This window comes from Anarhichas minor, unplaced genomic scaffold (assembly GCF_050575085.1).
Source record: "Anarhichas minor isolate MPS153535 unplaced genomic scaffold, ASM5057508v1 ptg000017l, whole genome shotgun sequence".
NCBI lineage: Eukaryota > Metazoa > Chordata > Actinopteri > Perciformes > Anarhichadidae > Anarhichas > Anarhichas minor.
The window spans coordinates 10,458,811-10,477,104 of NW_027466463.1; the positions used below are offsets into that span (position 1 = coordinate 10,458,811).

The 18,294-nt window shown below is 44.5% G+C and overlaps 1 protein-coding gene across 3 annotated transcripts in view; it reads right to left on the reverse strand.

The window, feature by feature from the left end:
- raraa (retinoic acid receptor, alpha a) overlaps positions 1–5,945 on the reverse strand; it is a 127,699-nt gene extending 121,754 nt beyond the window's left edge. For all 3 annotated transcript variants that reach the window (XM_076093452.1, XM_076093455.1, XM_076093451.1), the window contains exon 1: positions 5,667–5,945. The gene's annotated coding sequence lies outside the window, so the exon portion shown is untranslated. The remainder of the gene's footprint in view (positions 1–5,666) is intronic.
- Between the last annotated feature and the right edge of the window lie 12,349 nt (positions 5,946–18,294).

The window sequence follows — 18,294 nt, forward strand, 5'->3', positions numbered from 1 at the left end:
ATCCAGGGTTCAGTGACAAGTCAAACCTTTTTGTCTACATTTCTCTATCTGGCACCTGAGCAATCTTTTTTTTAAATATTCTACTGTATAAAGAGTAAGACTAAAATTATAGAACGTAAATATAAAAATGATAGGTTTTGTTCTGGTGGACGACCAACCAGAAATCACGACGTCATCGCTGACTGCAGACACACACTTGGCACAGAGTGGCACTGGTATTATCGAGGGGCGTTTGAGGAGAGATCGGCTGGTCGGACATCTGTGTAAGTGACACCAGCTATCTGGCTAGCTGTCTGACTCATGGCAGCACGAGGGTTAACTTGGCAGCTCAGCTGTACAGTGTGGCTCTGAAAGGAATATTAACAGCATGTCCCTCTGTGCAGACCGGGAGAGAGAGAGAAAGAGAGAGAGAGAGAGAGCAACAGGAAAAGGGAGGAGAAAAGCAGAGCTGAAGAAAAGGCAAGGAGCAAAAACAGGGGGGGGGGTGCGATTCCAATTTCCAGTGACAGTGCGCTCAGGATCACTGTTTCAGTGAAAGAACATATCATCTGTCAAAGCTAATGGCAGTGTCCCGGGGAAAATGAAGGAAAATAGAATGGAGACCAATCATTAAGAAGGTGGGTGATGGGGTTCGAATCCAACGGCCTGCTCGGGAAAATAAATATACACATCAGCCATTATATACATTTATGAGGTGGCAGCGCAGCCACGATCAAGGGCTGGTTCTCATTCTAAAGAGATAATATTAGCGCAGATGCCCGAAGAGGAACCCGCGGGCCCCGAGCCATCGCTGGGAATGAAGAGGTCGCACCGGCTTCCTGGTGGGACGGGCTGGCAGGCTAGCGAACAGGCCCAGCCAGCCTGTCTCTCACTCAGAGCTGTGGATGTACTCAGTAGAAGCAATTGACAGCATTGTTTTATAGAGAAGAGGGTGGAGGGGGATTAAGAACCAACAATAGGGCTCTTTCACTGGAAATGTCAGCCGTCGCGCCGGGGGGACTGTCCAACTGGGCAGAGGGACTTTTGTAAAAAGCCAAAAGGTACAAAATGAGTGTGGAAAATAGTATGAAACCCTGTGACGATGGGCGACGAAACAGTGCGACATGCTCCAGAACGTTCCCGTGCCAAATGGTAGAAATGCAATCTCAAACATGGCAGAACAGGCTATAAGGGAAACGTTACAACGCACATCATGTGAGATCCAGTCAAACAGAAACACAAGGCTTTCAATTTATGTTTATAACATAAATGTGTCAATTATTTCAAGGTCTACCAAAACACGCGGCAGCTTGAAACGCATTCCAAATCAATAACCAGGATAATAGGTTATATGGGTCTTTAGCTCAGCCTCATTAGGAAAAAAAAAGAGGAGACAAACGTGGCCTGATTCTTCAGGCACATTAACATAGCGAGGAACCTAAAATAACACAAACGATAATCCATTCTGGGACATTTGATCATGAGACTTACAACGGAGAGATACAAGGCTCTCCCTCCGAGTGCTTTGATAACCCCACTGGCCTTGGACCTCTTTGAAAATCTCACTCTGAAGGTTTGAGGTGAATATAAAGCGCGAGTTGAACTGAGGTACCCTGCCGCTTTAAGGCCGGGATGAAACTGAGTTATTCTGCCACTCTGACCTAATTGCTCTCTCGCTCTCCCAACATGAACACTGGGAGCCGTGCACTCTGACACGTAAAGATTATTTAATACCATCAAAGCCATAAAAAGAGGAATAAAAGGGAGGCAGTGCGAAAAGGGGGGGGGGGGGGGGGGGTTAACCCTCACGAGGCCGGCAGTGCCGGGCAGTCCAGAGAGCTGTGTGGAAAACAGCTGAAAGGGAATCAGTGTGCAAAAGCAGGCCTGTCTAAGTGCCGCCGACCGACGTGAGCGGAGCTCGCACATCCCAACATCACAGCGGCTCCAGAACTCCCCCTCTAAAAAAAAATAAAAATAAAATCCCACTCGGCTTCGGCTACGCTCCTGGTATCGGCTCCCACCCTTCTTCTCTCCTGCTTTTCCCACACTCGCCCCAGTCCCTAAGGCAATGACTACGTCATTGGGCACCACTGCCAAACCACTGTAATATCCCAATTTATTTCTACTTATTTCTAACAGAGTCGGAGCCTGTTTCATTTAGGTCAAGGCTGGTTTTATTGGTGTAAAGCTACACTGCTCGGTTCCACCGGGCTTCATTTTTAGAAGTAACTGCTTCTCTATTAGGCCAAAGCTCGCCAACAAACTGAGCTATTCTTAATGGCAGTAGATTGGTGAACCAACACATGTAGAACATCAAAACAAAAGTCTAAAAAGATAAGGTTTTTTTCCCTATTTACAGTAAGTGTAAAAAAAACTCTGCTGTTTGTTTTTTCACTTTAATTACTTCCTACCCCAGAAAAAGAGCCACTCGCATCTGAAATGCGAGTGTGGGTGGGAGCGGGAAGAGGTGTTTACCGTTAGCTAAGCTCTTGGTGACATCTCCAGGGTGCCCTGACATTGTGGCGAGCGTGTCTCATCTGTCAGAGCCTGATGAGTTTGTGCTGCACAGCCTCATGAGTCAGCCTGGTTAGTAAACAACAGGGCAGCAGGCTGCTGTGGCGAGGCTGTGTGCATAGACCACTACAGACCGAAGAAAACCACCTGACACACCGAGGTTTATTCAGAGGTCCAATGCCAAATGTAGCAAAAGAGTACATCTCTAGAATATTTCCCCTTTGCTGCTAAAACTGCATTTTCACACCTACTATTGGTGGTGAATGTGTTATTCCTGAAGGATGCCATCTTGTGACTGAGATCAAACCGATTCGCAAGAATAAACAATGTGGTGACCTACTGAGCTGAATGGATGACACCATCTATGACACCTGGTAGTAACACGAGGAAGGAATATAAAAAACACACGGTGCCCGCTCTCCAACTTGCCAAGCATTATGAGAATAGGTCACCCGAAACTTCTAAATTCAACATGCACAAGTCGATGTTTGTTTTGTTCCGTTGCGCCAAAGAAAAGTAAGAGAAAAGATCTTTTGGATGAAATCTAGTAAATATATAAGAAAACCAGCTGAGCAGAATCAGCTGCCCAACAATCTGATAGAAACAAAGGTATCTAAATGTGAACAATCCAACCAGCTGTTAATAACTCATCACCTCTCACCAAGTCATTCGTTCCACAGGTGATGAACAAATCAAAAGTGACGAATAAAATTGACAGCGCGAGGAGCCACTGACTCACTACTACTGTGTTTTTAAAGAACCAAAAAGGATCCTTTCCAGTGTCATTCACACTTGACTTTACAATCTGCAGAGGAAGGAAAGGGACTTTGCGAGGGGGGTGGGGACAAAGTGAGTGTGCCACTGCCACCACTGGTGATGACACATACAGTGCTATGTGAAGGCGAGGCGTGCGAGGCCTTTAGCTGGCACTGTTCACACGAGGAGAGGACCAATGACGCTCGTCAAAGGGTTGACAGTACCACACAACAACAAAAAAAGCACCGCCTTGTGCTGCGTAACAGAACACCACTGCATTTTAACAAACGAATACAACACTGGGTAGTTTAACATAAAAAAAAATGTAAAAAACATATGGTTATTTCTGGGTTCTTCCGTTAGGCAGAAGTACCAGTACGGAAGCTAAACAACGCACTGTTGTGGACGAGGGGGCAGCAGCAAAACATACTTTAGCCACCTTACAAAAAGGCCCAAAAAAAAAATCCATCTCTGCTCTCTTCAGAGCCACAGGACTCCTTTGATAAAAAATAGAATATGCAGGTCTACCTCGGAAAGGGCTTTCTGACAGCAAGGTAGAACGGTGAAGACATTCCAAATATAGCGAACACTTAAACTACTTTTTGAGTGGCTACATGTTTTGCTGCTGTCACCATCTACAGCAGTTTCTCCAAACTGGGGGCGTGTTGACCACCATACACTGACTGAAGCACCTCATACAACCTTACTTCAAAAAACCACCCAAACTATGCCTTTAACACTTGAGATATTTGTATGAATGCCAACATCATACCTCTCTGATAGCCTAATTCCAACCACTGAGAGAGGGACTGTATTTTTAGAACTCAATGAAGGGCAGGACATGGGATCAGGTATCACAAGACAGCAGAAACAGTTATAACAGACATCTAAAAAGGTTATTATCAAAATTACTATTAGATGTCACAGTTTAGGGGGCCGGTAAACAATGCTGTGTTTAGCCCAAGCCTTCCCAATTACGGCGGTGGCACAACATTTAACCGTGAATCACACCAAGAGAGGAGGTGACAAGGCGGGGAAAACTCTGACACATCAAATTTCCCACTTCGTGGCTCAGCCTCTAATGCATCTTGCTCCGAATGTCACAGGTTGTCACAGGAGAAAGGGCATCTTCTTCTTCTTCCAGCCCCACCCCACACACACACACACACACACACTCTGTCTGCACAGGCCAAGTCTGCAGACAGTATTACACAAGTTGAGTGAGGCATAATAAACCTGTAGTTGCATAAAAAAAAAATCATTCAACAAATTACGCTGTGCCAAATGCATAAGGTGCACAGCTATTTAAAGATGACTCAAATAAAAAAGGAAACTTGGAAACACGGAAGCACTTGTTACAGCCGCAAATAGAGTTAAATGCGCTCTGTAATCTGTGGTTTCACAAGACAACATTTTACAAGTGAACACTGATGACTTTCTGGTGCTGCAGGGTATGCAACTCAAATATTATAGCGCAGTCCTGGCATTTAATTTGCCGACACCCAGACGCCTCAAATTGCCACATTGTCTTGACAGGGGTTAATCTGGGGTGTTAACTAATTAGGGGAGATATCCGTCAGTTTCCAGCGGGAACTTGAAGGCTCCACTTTCAGAAGAATGCATTCGTGTTTGGGTCATCAAGTTTGCGGCTCGGTATTAGGAGCGCATCAGAAGAATGCAGGCTGTGGTTGCCCCCGCGTGAGCTGCATGCCTGTTCATCCGTTTAGAGGAATGGCGCTGCTGATATGATCGGTATCAACAGCGAAGTATGTACTATGCACTGTGCAAAGTTCACCTCGAGCCTAAAAGTAGCCCGCAACGAAGCAATAGGGAGCGAAATGAGCGAAAACACGATGTGAGAATATAGATATCTCTCCACATTCCAGGGTGCACAAAACAAACAAGTAGGCACTGACGGCGAGGCGCAGAGCGTTGCATGTTTTTTAGCGCCACATAACAGCACTTTTTAAATGATAAGCTCAATAGTTGTCAGGTTGGCTGCTAATTGACTCGAGTAAAGCGCTTGAGACGTGTCCCGCTGTCTTTACAGGCTTAACGTTGAGGAGCAGAGGAGCGTTAGCTTTGCATGCTAGCCGCCCTAACAGACGTCATGTCCACTGAACATAATGTCGCGTGGACAAACACAATTAGCGGTAGTTTTCTTTTTTTCCACGAATTACCAAGTTGACAGGAGTTTTGGACTCCAGGTGTTCATTTTTTTTTTTTTTTGACAATGAACGGCGTTAAAAACCTGTCGCACTCGTGCACATTACCACCGTGGCCATGCACGACGCATTCAAAATCCTCCAGGTGGAAGAGCTAACCCTTAATTACGGTGCCCCCGTTAGCCTCTTATGAGACGCGGACGCATGCTGTCAAATGTTGACAAGCTGTCAATGGCGTGTGGATGGAAATACCTGGGACCTGTTGACTCCTCCTCCCGGTCCCCTCGGGCTGCTGGTGGAAGTTCAGCCGCGCAGCTGTATTTCTCCGCGGCGGTTCAAAGTTTTCTGCCGACTCTCGCTTGTGCAAGCGGTGTCTCCCACGGAGTTCCGAGTGGCATTAACCCGCGGCCGGCAAAGGCGTAATGTACGTGGAGGAACGGCGAGCCGCTTTCAGAGCCCGGGCGAGTTTGGCACGGCTTTCGCGAAGGCAACCATTGCAGTCACGTTCTCTGGCTGTGAAATCCAACACCGGCTCCCTCTGACCCCGCCCCTTTCCTTTTCTGGGGGCCAGTCCTCTAAAAAGTGGATGTCCTGCCCCCCCCCCCCCCCCCCCCCCCACAGATGTGCTCAGGGCTCTGCATAAATGATGCGAGGCAACAAGAAAAGCACAGCATTCGTTCAGCTGCATATGTTAAGTGGGTTTCATCCTTTTATGTTTTTTTTTCTTTACTTATGCTTTTCTTAATAAATACACAAAACTCCCTCTTCTATTCTCAGTCAGGCAGCCAAAGACCAAAGCCAAAGACTTACTGTTTTTAGTTGACAAACAACTAACTTTAACCTTTAATGTGAGGCTGAAGTCAATGGTGTCTCCAGTGAGTGTGCGATTATGTAACTTTTTACATTTCAAAAGCAATGCAACCAAACACAAGCTTGCAAAAGAGAGTGTAGCAAGCAAAAGATACTAAAGTATCAATTTAGAAGCCAGAAATCAAGAGAAAAAGCAAGATGTTGCATTCTGATTATAATGCATTCATTATACAACCACTGAGACACATATCTAGGCATGGAACCTATTTCAGAGTGTTGTAATAATAATGGCTTCAACCTTAAAAATGCATCGTTCATTAATCATGAAAATGACTCAGTTTTCCTTATGGTACTTTCCTCTATTTTGTCACTCCTTAAAAACCATCAACTTGTAAAATGTCAACTCTATATCATCACAATGGGACACCAGAGAGACTGGAGAATTTTCAGACTTTATTAAAATATGTATCATTCGTATAAAATTTTAAATCTGGCCTTTCCTCCACTGCGTGACAATGCCTCCCCGTCCTGCTGAGAACCATTTAAGGCTCTAACATCTCTTCCATCACAGATTGCACTGTACCCTTTTGTCACACTGCATTTGGGCAGTCAGCTCCATCTGTTAAATCCAGCACTCAAGAGGAACTCTTGTGCCAGATCACATAAAGAGCTTTTTATATTTAAAGACAAATTTGTCTAGAAGCAACCCAACTATGTGCTAACTTACTCTGCACTTTTTTTAAAAATGTCTCTATAATTGGCATTTGATAGCTCTGTAATATTTTAGATGTGACCTACTGTATGCATTTATGTTATACCTCCTCTCTTGTGCCTGATGTCATAACTGTGCTGAGTTTTTAATTGTGCCTGCATGTTAAAATGAGCTCTCAGCTTGGCTAGCTGTTTTAACAGTTGATGCAAATGATATGATGCTGTACATGGCTCATTAAAGAAATTAAATCAAATGAACCAAGAAAGCTCACAAACTAAACTGTTTCTGCAAGCAATTGTTTAATTTTTTTGTGCACGCATACACATGAGCCTGTATATTTCAATTTCGATCAGTTATAAAAACTGTAATTAATTGATTACATTTTGTTAATCACATCATTTATTGCTTAAAAAATATGAAGAATTCTCACTTTATTTATAATGTAAATGAAAAACTCCTAAGATTTTCCAGTACTGATGAGACAAATGGTTAACGGCAGTTGATGTGCGATTGTCCTTATTTTTCACAGTTTATTGACTATGCAAATAATTGGTTAATCAAAAATATAAGCAATAGTTTGATCAATAATCAAAGTATTTGCAGCTTTAATGTTCCCATGTACACTCAAGTGGGTGTATGTGTGTGTGCACAGCAGTGTGGATACAGTAGCAGGTGCAAAGAGGTCTCTGCGTCTGTGTGTTTGCGTGCGAAGGGGTTGTGTGCCACCTTAAAACACAGGTTCTCTCCCGTCTCTCAGATATGACTGCTACACTCAATGGCCTTCCGCCCCAGAAAGCAAAGTTTTGTGACAGGTGGTGGATGTGTTTTGCCCCATATGATTGGACAAAAGGCCACAAGACAGCTTGTGACATACTTTGCCTCCACGTTTACCTTCTCAGTTGCTTTTCATCTTTTTCCTGGGAGCACTGACACGGCGACAGAGAGAGTGCCAGTGACAGTATCCTCCTTGTTTCCCCTGTTGCCTTTAAGGCTTTCTCATACAAAAGCTGTGAGTGGCACTAAGCTGTGTCAGTTGTCACACATCACCACACAAGTGAGGAATGCAGTGCTTTGGGGGGCGGGGGGGGGGGGGCGTTGGTTGTGACATGGGACACACAGGCACGCAAGTAACTGTGGACTGAGGGAGTCATCGTATGCTAAAAGTATGTACTGGTGGAAGTAGCTGCTGTCATAACAGAATAGTTGAAGGGACGGAACCGTCTTATTTTACTGCCATCTGACAGGTGTAACTGGGGCCCGGCATGTGTGTGTATAGCATGTGTTCATGTAGGCTGGATGGGCTCGCCCTCGTTCACTAAACTGCAGTGTAGGGATTTGTATTGTGTGGCGTTGTGCTTCCTCTACATATCTCTAGGTTGGATAGTCAGGCCTCTGGGGTCCCCTTAGCCCAGCTGCATCCTCCACTTGTAGCCAGGTTTACACTGGAAGTTACTGGAGTTGAATCTTAATGGCTTACTGGCCAAGTACAGCTCCCCGCTGCTCTACAAGATACAGATATAGACGACATGTCAGCATGTACTGTACAGCTATAAGGATATGTCAAGCATAGTGGAAAGCCGTGTGATGCATGTTCAATTCCGTGCTTCACGTAGGCTCCCTTCAGAATTTACGGCTTGACACAGTGGCTTGGAAGGCATTCGTTTTGTGTCTGGCTACTGTACAAAGACAGAAAATCAGAATTTGGACATGCTTCGAAGATCCACGATTTCTAATGCTGCATTCTCCATTTTCAAGGCTTTCTAGGAGACAAGTCTGACATTAATATGAAGGATTACGTACGGTATGCATGCAGAGTGTCTGCCTGGGCTTTTGGTTAGTAGAACATTTACTACGGACTAGTGATATTTCCGTGGTTCCGCAAGGGGTCAGAGGATGTATAAGGGGTCCCGAGTTGATTAAGCAAACAAAACTATATATAGATTACCTAAAATCCTGCTCATTCTTCCAGACCGTCCTCTAATGTTTGCTTTTTTGTGGATAGTTCAATTATTTGACCAATTTAGTCGTCAGAAAATGATTCAAATAGAGTACGGGAAATTGGAAATCCATTAAGCTTTGTTTTAAAGGAATAGTTTGCCATTTTGGGAAATGTTTCATTCGCTTTCTTGCTGGGAATCAGATGAAAACATTGATAATACTCAAATTTATATAATGGTACAGCTAAAGGTAATGAATTGATTAGCAAACTACGTTATACATTTGTATAACCCGTACAAAAAAACAGAGTGTAAACATCAACAGTTTTAGTTTTAGGTTATGGGCTTAAGTATTTTTCGGTCTGGAGCGCTTCCTGTATTGTCTGATTGGTAGGCAGAGGTTACCTAGGACAGAGACAGACTAGCTGTTTCCAGTCTTTAAGCTAAGCCATACTAACCAGCAGCTGGAGGTTGCTTCATATTTATCGAACAGGCATGCAAAAAAGCCCATTTCCCAACATGTTCTTATTCCTATAAGAGTTCACCAGAACAAAAAGATTGGTAACTGCTGCATTACTTAATACAGACAAACTCTGAGATGCTTTAGGAGGCATCCTATGTTCTCTGTGGCCTCACAGAGCTGCCTCATTCCTGTGATTCCTTCTGATGAAAAACCACATCAAATAGTCCCTGTACACGGTCATTGTTACTGCACTGTAGTGGAGCGTCTCTCTCATGTTGCATTTTACAAGGCACCTGGTGAGCCCCTTGGCAGGTGCTCAGTTTCCGCCTCTAAACATCGGGTGCCTCTTTACTGCCGGCTGTGAAAATCCAGTACTATTTCCAAAGTGTGGTAACATTAGCCAGTCTGATCAATGCTTTCACCCCCAGCATGGGGCCACATACCGCATGTCAGAGGGAGAGGGTGGCAGAGACAGCCAGGGGCCCCCTCTTCAACGTATATACAGGGTGTCATCCACGCCCAACAGAAACATTTCCAGTTCCCCAAATATCAGTGGACAATTACAGTGAGGCGTCCAACTCATCTGGGCAACATGAGAGCCCATGAAGGTGCCAAAAACATATTGGTCAATCACCATCCACAGTCATTTGGCTTTTAGTCCAACCAGCCTGCATGCTGCCGCCTTCTTAAAACCACATATGTATTTGGAACTCCCAACAGCCAACCATTCATCACTCTGCAACTCCCCTTTATTGGCTTGTCATCCACAGTAGAGTGAAATGGAGAAAGCGTCAAGCAGTCATCATAGAAAACACTTCATGGCGGGTCTGAAGGTTAGACAGTTGGGCTTAATGAAGTAGCCTTTCTAAATATATCACAAGATGAACATATCACATCACTTGAATGCTCCAAAGAAGCAGCCCCGCCAGTGGCTGAATGTGCCACCCGTGTCCGTTAGTGTGCCTGGACAGGCGTGCTGAAAAGCTACATGGCTTTCTCGTTGGTTCACTTCATGGCGCTAGGTTGTGAAGAATAAAGAAGAAATTAGTGAGGGGGAAGAAAGCGAGCGCAGAGGAGATTGTATCAGCCGCATGGGAACAGTTACCCAAACCCCAAAGCCTCCTTTGAACTGCAAATGTAAAGAAACAGCTTTCACTCGGAACACATTCGAATAACATGCCACCAACGTGCAGGAGGACTCAGACCTTTCCATGCACACACTACGGCTGCCACACACAGGGACCGCCCTGCAAACCCACCCACGTCCCTACCTAATCTCACCTGCAAGAGAGAAAACTCATTATACAGTTTAATGTTCTCTTTCTCATTTTTTCCCCTCCTCGCGCGAAAAAAAAAGAAAAAAAAAAAAGATGATTTTTCAAACCTCTGACAGCCGAGCCTTTCGCAGGATTTAGTCCATCTGAAAACATGTGGTAAGCCTTGTGGAATGTCTCAAATGATTCCCAGATGTGGGCCGCAGACAGGTTTAACCCATTCTTCTCCCGCTCAGCGGCAGGGAGGAGGTATAAAGGGGGCCTTGCGGGGAGAAAGTCTGAGCAATATCAAAAAACTTTTATCCCTCTCCGTCGATTTTTGTTACTTTCAAAGCATTAGGGCTCACTGAACTGTGCCTTAATGTAATTTGCGAAAAAGCTAAAAATGGAAGTCCTTTTATGCTGCATTACCCAAGAATAAAGAATGCGAGAGCGCTGCTTTTTTCCAGATGACTCAGCAATCGCAGGGACCTGGCAAAGTTAAGGAAAACACCTTGGGGACAATTCATATTCCCCACATGGTTAACTTCTCTCTGCATTGCTCAACAGACTGTTTCTCCCACCCCCCCCCCCCCCCCCCCCCCATGCAAAACAACCTGTAACAAAGCAGAACATTTCTCGTGTATCAGCTCGAATCCACGTCTCTCCGGGCATAGAGAGCTTTGCCATAGTCATATAAAATAAAAACAAGACTTAAGCTAACTTAATGCTTCACTTGAACTTCATCATCATTGTTTACATGGCATGATTAAGCCAGGACTCAAAGCGGGGGTTGCTGGATTGTTTTATGAAGGACATTGTTGCTGCAACACTCCCAAAGATGGCGGTTTTGATGAGATAGGGAGGGAGGTAACAGAGGAGCCAAACTACTAAACAGGGTGGAGAGAGTGAGCCGCTTGATATCCTATGAGCAACAAACTCAAGTGACCCCATTCCCTGCTCTCCCTCTCTATCTTCAGCGCTGTCGTTCCCACCTTTTTTACTCCCTTTCTTTCTCTCTCTCCTTCCCTCTATGCTTCCCCCTCTCTCACCAGCCTAGCCAACTGTGAAGCAGTTGTCCAACACACCCGTCAGCCTGCCAGCCAGCACGTCGGAGTCCCATTATACACAATCATAACAGACAGAAAGCAGACAACTGATAGAATTGCACTAAAATTGAGGGCAGAGGAGAGTGGCAGGCAGTCACTCTGGCAGCGAGTTGGTGAGCAAGCGGAGAAAGGTATAAGAGCAGTCAGAGAATGAGAGATAGAGAGAATAGTCTTGTGCTATGAGGCACTTAGCAGGATACCATAGGCCATATGAGGCCAGAGCAGGCTGGGAAAGATTGTTACTGCTTTGAGCTTCCACATGTGAATTCACCACAAAACCCCCCTCTCCCTTTTTTTTTTTTTTTGCCTCCCTCCCACAAGCCTCCCTAAGGAAAGACCAGCATATTAAAAGAAGTACAAACAACTGCCAACTCCAAATTCTGCTTTTTTATTTCTAAAGGGGAACCAAGCATGCTTTTGCTTCCTTAGCTGTACTGTGTTGTGAGCAGCCTGATGCTCCGTTACTCAGGTCACCCATTAAGACAGAACACGTTTTTTAGGCCTGGGATCACATCCAGAGGGGATCACGGTAAATCTGCAACAGGGTCATATTTGTGTACCTTTCATTTCCACTTCTTACCATCAAATATCCACTGTTCTTGTTATCGTGCAGAGGAGGTGGGATTTTCATGAGAAAATATTCAACACCAAGTGCTGGTATATCACAAACTAAGACCACAACCACTGTGAGTCTAAGTTTGAGAATTTATTTCAAGGAACAGTTTGACATTTTGGGAAATACGTTCCCTTTCTTGCAGAGAGTAACATGTGAAAACCTGTAACACTTTCATGTCTGTGCATTAATTATGACGCTATAGAGCTGCGAGTTGATTAGCTTAGCTTGGCTTAAAGACTGGAAGCAAGGGGGAAAAGCTAGCCTGGCTAACTTCAGAAACATGCCTATTAGCACCTCTAAATATGACTAAATAACACATTCAAATTACTGGGACAAGACATGTTAATACTCAGCTTTAATGCTTCTGGTAGACTTATTTATGAACTTTGTTTAGTGGGCTAGGCTAGCTGTTTCCCCCTTCTTTCAGTCTTTATGCTAAGCTAAGCTAACAGTCTCATGGTCTCGTGGTTACCGTCTCATCTAACTCTCAGCAACAAAGAAAATGAATACATTTCACAAAATATTTAACTATCCCTTTAAAGCTAGCATGTCTTGTGCTGATGTCATGTCACACATTATGCCACCTGGCAGCCTTCGTTCTGCACAGCGCCTTATGTTACGACCCCCCCCCCCCCCTCTCTCACAGCGTCTTCCATTTTGGATCATCAGGGTGCCAATCGCCAACATGTTCCCCTTCCCAGCATCTCATCAGAGGAAACCCAGAAAGTATGTCCCTTTAATTAGACCGCCCGTGAAAATAATAGCGCATTAATGACATTTCTATGGAGGCCAATGAGCTGGAACAACAGAGGAAAGACTAAATCACAAATCAATTCCAACAAATGTAATTAAGGCTTAATTAGCCTCCAGGGTGTCACTGAAATGCCACAGAGGGGATGATGTGGAGGAAGAGAGAAAGCGAGGGGAAGTGAAAGAGAAATTGAGAGAAAGTAAGGTTGTCATTGGTCGTGAAAACAATGTCCGCTCTTTAACCTACTGCGTGTATAACAATCAAAAATGACATACTGTATTTATTGTGTATCAAGCCGTGACTTTATGCCTTCAAGGCTGTGATGAAATTCATAAGAAATGCTAGCTTCTGTATGCTAAATGTGTGGTTCTTGGCACGTGCCTGGGCGGTTTTAAAGGGGGGGGGGCTGATTTAAAGGCAACACTTCCAGTGTGGAGCCACACAGCCAGAGTTGGGTAGAGAAGTGCTAATTCTCTATAAAAACAGCAGCATGTACAGTTAAGCCCAGCAACATTCTGGTGTTAAAAAGAAAGGAAGGAGGGGGAGAGAAAAAAAAAACAACAGAGGGGGGGGGGGGGGGAGAAATGCATAAACCCCAGGGAGGCTTGGAGAGGACTGGCCTGCGTGCTGGATGCCAGATCACACAAACACAGACCCTCGCGCCAATAAATGAGCTTCATAAACTGCAATTAAAACCCTGGGCACTAATTTAGTGGAAATGGCAGCCTGTAAAAAGCAAGGAGGAGAGGAGGACGAAAAAGGGGGAGAAGTGGAGCTTTCTGGATTTTACTTTCCTTCTCTTTTTTTTAATCCCTTGCATTAATGCAAAACATACAACGCTTATAGTTTTTCCTGGCTTTTACCATAAACTACTTACTTCAACGCAAAGGAAAGCATATAGTTTACACACACACACACACGCACTCACACAAATGCCTCTCCCAACAGCCATCCAGGCACGAAGGCAGGTCTGTCATATCAGAGGTGAGGGGGGGTGCACTGGACACGGCTGATGGGAGACATCTGCTCTGGCCGCCTGTCTATATGGGTCAAAAGACTATAAATGATGTGTAAGCACTGTGTTAACCCCCCCTCACACAGAAAAACATACACGTTGCAGGGAGAAAAAAGAACCCACTCAGCACAGTCTAAACCATCAAGTGACGTACTTGATATGCTACAGTTACAGTAAACGCGGCTGTAATTGGGGATGAGTGGTCATGCGACACAGTTCAACTCTGTCAGATCATGTCGTAAAGGCCTCTGGTGGCTGCGGTGCCGAGTGACAGTGGAATATCAGAGGCTGGTAAACAGTGTGACTGGTGGTGCAGCCTCTGCGTGTGAATTCCTCGTAAACCAGCAGCAGCCATTCCTTTGCACAGGATGGGTGGTTTCGACATCTCTTCCCGGTTAAGATTACTGCCGAGCATCGTCTGACCTTGAGCTGGCTCGTCTTCCCCTCCCTCCTTCAAGACTGGTCGTAAGCTGGAGCTTTTAAAATGTTATTCGTGGAACGTGCATAGTCAACTTCTTCAAACGTCAGGAAAATGGCAAATACCACAGTAATGTCAATAAAAGAACGCTCCCATATCTGTAACCGCGGATGCAAAAAGCTAAAAGCAGTGCAGTTAGCTTTTATAAAATGTTTTGTACTTAGACAAAGTGACTGTAAGGCCCCGAACACACCCCAGTGGTCTCATCCCTGTAGTAAATCCCTGCAAAAGCTACACATCCACTGGAACTAAGTAAGCAATGCCCTGTGCCATGTTGCCTTTTTAATTGCTTATTGATTACTGTGTCATACTGTGACAAAAACAGGGGGAACAACGGAGGACAACCTGGAAGTGATGAGAATTTAGGGGCACAATGCTTGGCTGAGCAGGAGACTGTCTCAGAGGGCATAAAGTAAACTCTGCTGGAGAGTAAATAAAGGGGATTTAAGAAAAGGAAAAAGAAGAACACGCCCTGCACAGGATCACAGAAGGGGTTCCAGTTTAAAAAGCAGGAGCTATCTGGGCATCGAGTACGTCTCTCTTTGTGAAAGAGAAAAACAACATGAGCTTGGCGACGGAAGTTTGAGGTTTAGGCTTTTAACACCACCCAAATTCTCTGCTCTATCTCTTTTGGGTTTCCTGTGTAAGTCACCCTTGTACCAACGTGCCCTTGATGACTCTGTGCATGAGCAGTCACACACAGTTTAAATTACACAACAGAGTTCAGCTTACTTTAAGGAAGTTTGAGAAGTATAAACAAAAAAGTCCCGAGAGTAATTTGATAAATGAATACAATATGAGCAGGACCGTCTTAGTGACTCATGAAGTCTAACTGTGGTTCTATTATAGGAACTTTGTAGGTTGGTGTTTTTGAGATCAAAGTGTTTGAGTAGATTTGATCAGATCAGGTCTTTCTAAATGCAAAACGACAGTTTGACGGTGCTGGATCTTTAATGATGAAGTTAGAGTGCTGAAGTCATGAAGTGACTTCAACATATTTAGACAATTATATTAATACATGTCGAATTCAGTCGCTAGTTTTGGTCTCTATATTGGGACTCGGACTCACTATGAGTCATCGCATGCAGGCACGCAAATGGGAAATGATACCCTCATCTAATGATCAGTCGGGATCAGATGTTGCTCATCTGTGACTGCTGCTGCTTTTCCCAGGGCTACATGTAGCCACACAGGGACTGACGGAGGCAGGCGGCGAGGAGCGCCCATAATCCTCAAATGTGCTCCCTGTGATCCACGAGGAACCTGCTGCTGATCTGATCCAAATGAGGCGGAGAAGGGAAACTCCTTCCTTTGATCTCTCTGCAAAGAAAGAAAAAAGAAAAGAACAGAAGGACTACTAGAACCGCAGCAGTACGATGCTAATCTTGCATAGCCATCTCTCTGGCTTCACCTAGCAGCCAAAGAGAGACAAGTTCATTTTCTTCAGCACATTCTGCACTTTTGTTTTTACCAATACTACAAAGTAGGTACTTCAGATCATGATGTTTCCTTTTAAACCAGTTTTCACACAAATACATCTGTATGAAGTACCTGGTGGCAGTGATCTAAATTAGCTTCTAAATGAAGAGTTCCCCTGTGAGAATAGTTAATTTCCTAATAGTTTGATTGCTACAATAACAGTAACTTGAAAGAGGTCTCCCCAGTGAGGTTACCACCTTGCACGGCAGCTGGATTCTTGCAAGAATCGCAGGATTATATAATCGCACATAAAAACATCTTGTCAGGCTTCAAGTAATGCATTAGTCAAGCAAACCAGAGCACGGACCAATCGGTGTCCTGTGAGGAGCTATTGGCAGCTAGGGGCGTGGCTTAGGTGCCTGCAAGACGACTGTTGGTTCTAAACAAAAATGGCGGCTCCTAAAGAAGTTAGTGTAGACTCTGCAATGGCATCAGTTAGTGAATGATAGAAATTTGTTCTATGTTGGCAGGAAAATAAACCAGAGGTGCTACACACACACACTACTTGTGCAGCGATTACAACCAACCAGAATTCCCCAGTTAGAGGAGAGAGGCAAAAGAAAGAAGTATCATTAGGAACCGTGCCTTGTGTCCATGTTAATCCACAAAAGGTCTGTGACACTCATCGTGCCAGAGCTGATTAGGGAGTGCAGTTTAATAAGGAATCGTTATGTTAGGAGGCTGTAAAAACATCAGGGATTATTACGCCCACCACAGGGCGGACAGAGGCGGGCGTGACTGTTGTATCCGGAGATGGCCAGATGTGTTGGGAGCTCAGTGACAGGCACAGATTAAGGTCGCACTGTCCCGGTTGGATTAGCGTCAGGCGCTACATGATGCTAATGGCCTGGCAGTGCCCGGCAGAGTGGAGGCCGAGGTAGGCTGGCAGATGTCGACACAAGGCTTTTATGTTTTTGCCCGGCCTCTCCGTCCAATCCCCGGTCCCTCTGCAAGCCAACTTTACTCTACCCAAACAGATAGTTTTATTTTTTTATGTAGGTTAATGAAGGAGGCCACACCACCCAAAGGTCCCAACCGTTTGATCGAAAAGGGATAGAGCGTTGGCCTTCTTTTATCTTACTTTCGGTATATCTCATCTGATAAATAAATAAATGTTTTACTGTCAGATGAGGATTAGATTACCCTATATTATAATGTAAATGTGTCACATGCACCCTCCCACTGAAGCTGGAGTTGAGAGTAAGTAACAGTATGTACTGTTGTGTAAGCAGGATGTTGTGTCTGACAAAGGAGCTGGAGAGAGGAAAAACAGCAAAGATGTAACAACAGAGTGAACAGAACCGAGTGTAACACAGTGAGATATGCAACCCAGCAGTATACCACTATACAACACAACTCACTGCAATGCAACACAACGCTTTCCCTGCAGTAACACATAGCTTTATGTTTGTTATAGTCGATAAAACATCAGCATATAATGTGCCCATCATATGTTCCCAAGTTGACTTCTTGAAATTGCTTGTTTTGTCAGATTGACATTGACTGCAGAAATACCCAAAGACTTTACATTTTACACTGACACATAAAAGGGAGAAATATTTTTCAGAAGCTGGAGCCAGCAAATATTTGGCATTTTTGTTTGCTGAATTATTTGAAGGACGAGGCCAACATCATGATATATTATTCCACGAAAAGACTCGTTGGTCTGTCTCGTTAACTGTGAGTCACACGTGTTTCTTTTCAAAATGTTCAGTAATTTCCTAAAACAGCTGGGCATTCTCAAAAATACTCAAACAAGAGTCAATAGTGCATTTGTTTTGTTTGGGACTATTTTTAGCCGTGGATTAATATTCACATCTTGTGCAAAAGTATTTGTGGCAGCAGGACGATGTATGTGGGACTTATAAATAAACATATAAATAAACCGGAATCTTTCCTTCGTGATAAAGAAGGAACATGTCACCCAGTCCAACAACCTATCACCAGCGATATTCTTAAGAGGATTAATCGATTATCTAAAATGTCAGATAATCATTTCAGCACCACATAATATCGTATAACAGAAGAGCAGGAAATGGAAAACAGACAAGGACAGTGAAGGCAGCAAAGCGGAGAGTGAACCGGCCAAGCAGGCAGGCAGGCTCCTCTGGGGAATGGTCAGAAACGGGAACATGAGTCCACATTTCAAGACAGTGACTGGCCTAGATTCAGGAATACAGTCTCTCTCTCTCTCTCTCTCTCTCTCTCTCCCTCTCCCTCTCCCTCTCCACCACCATAGCGGAGCAGCCAAACAAAT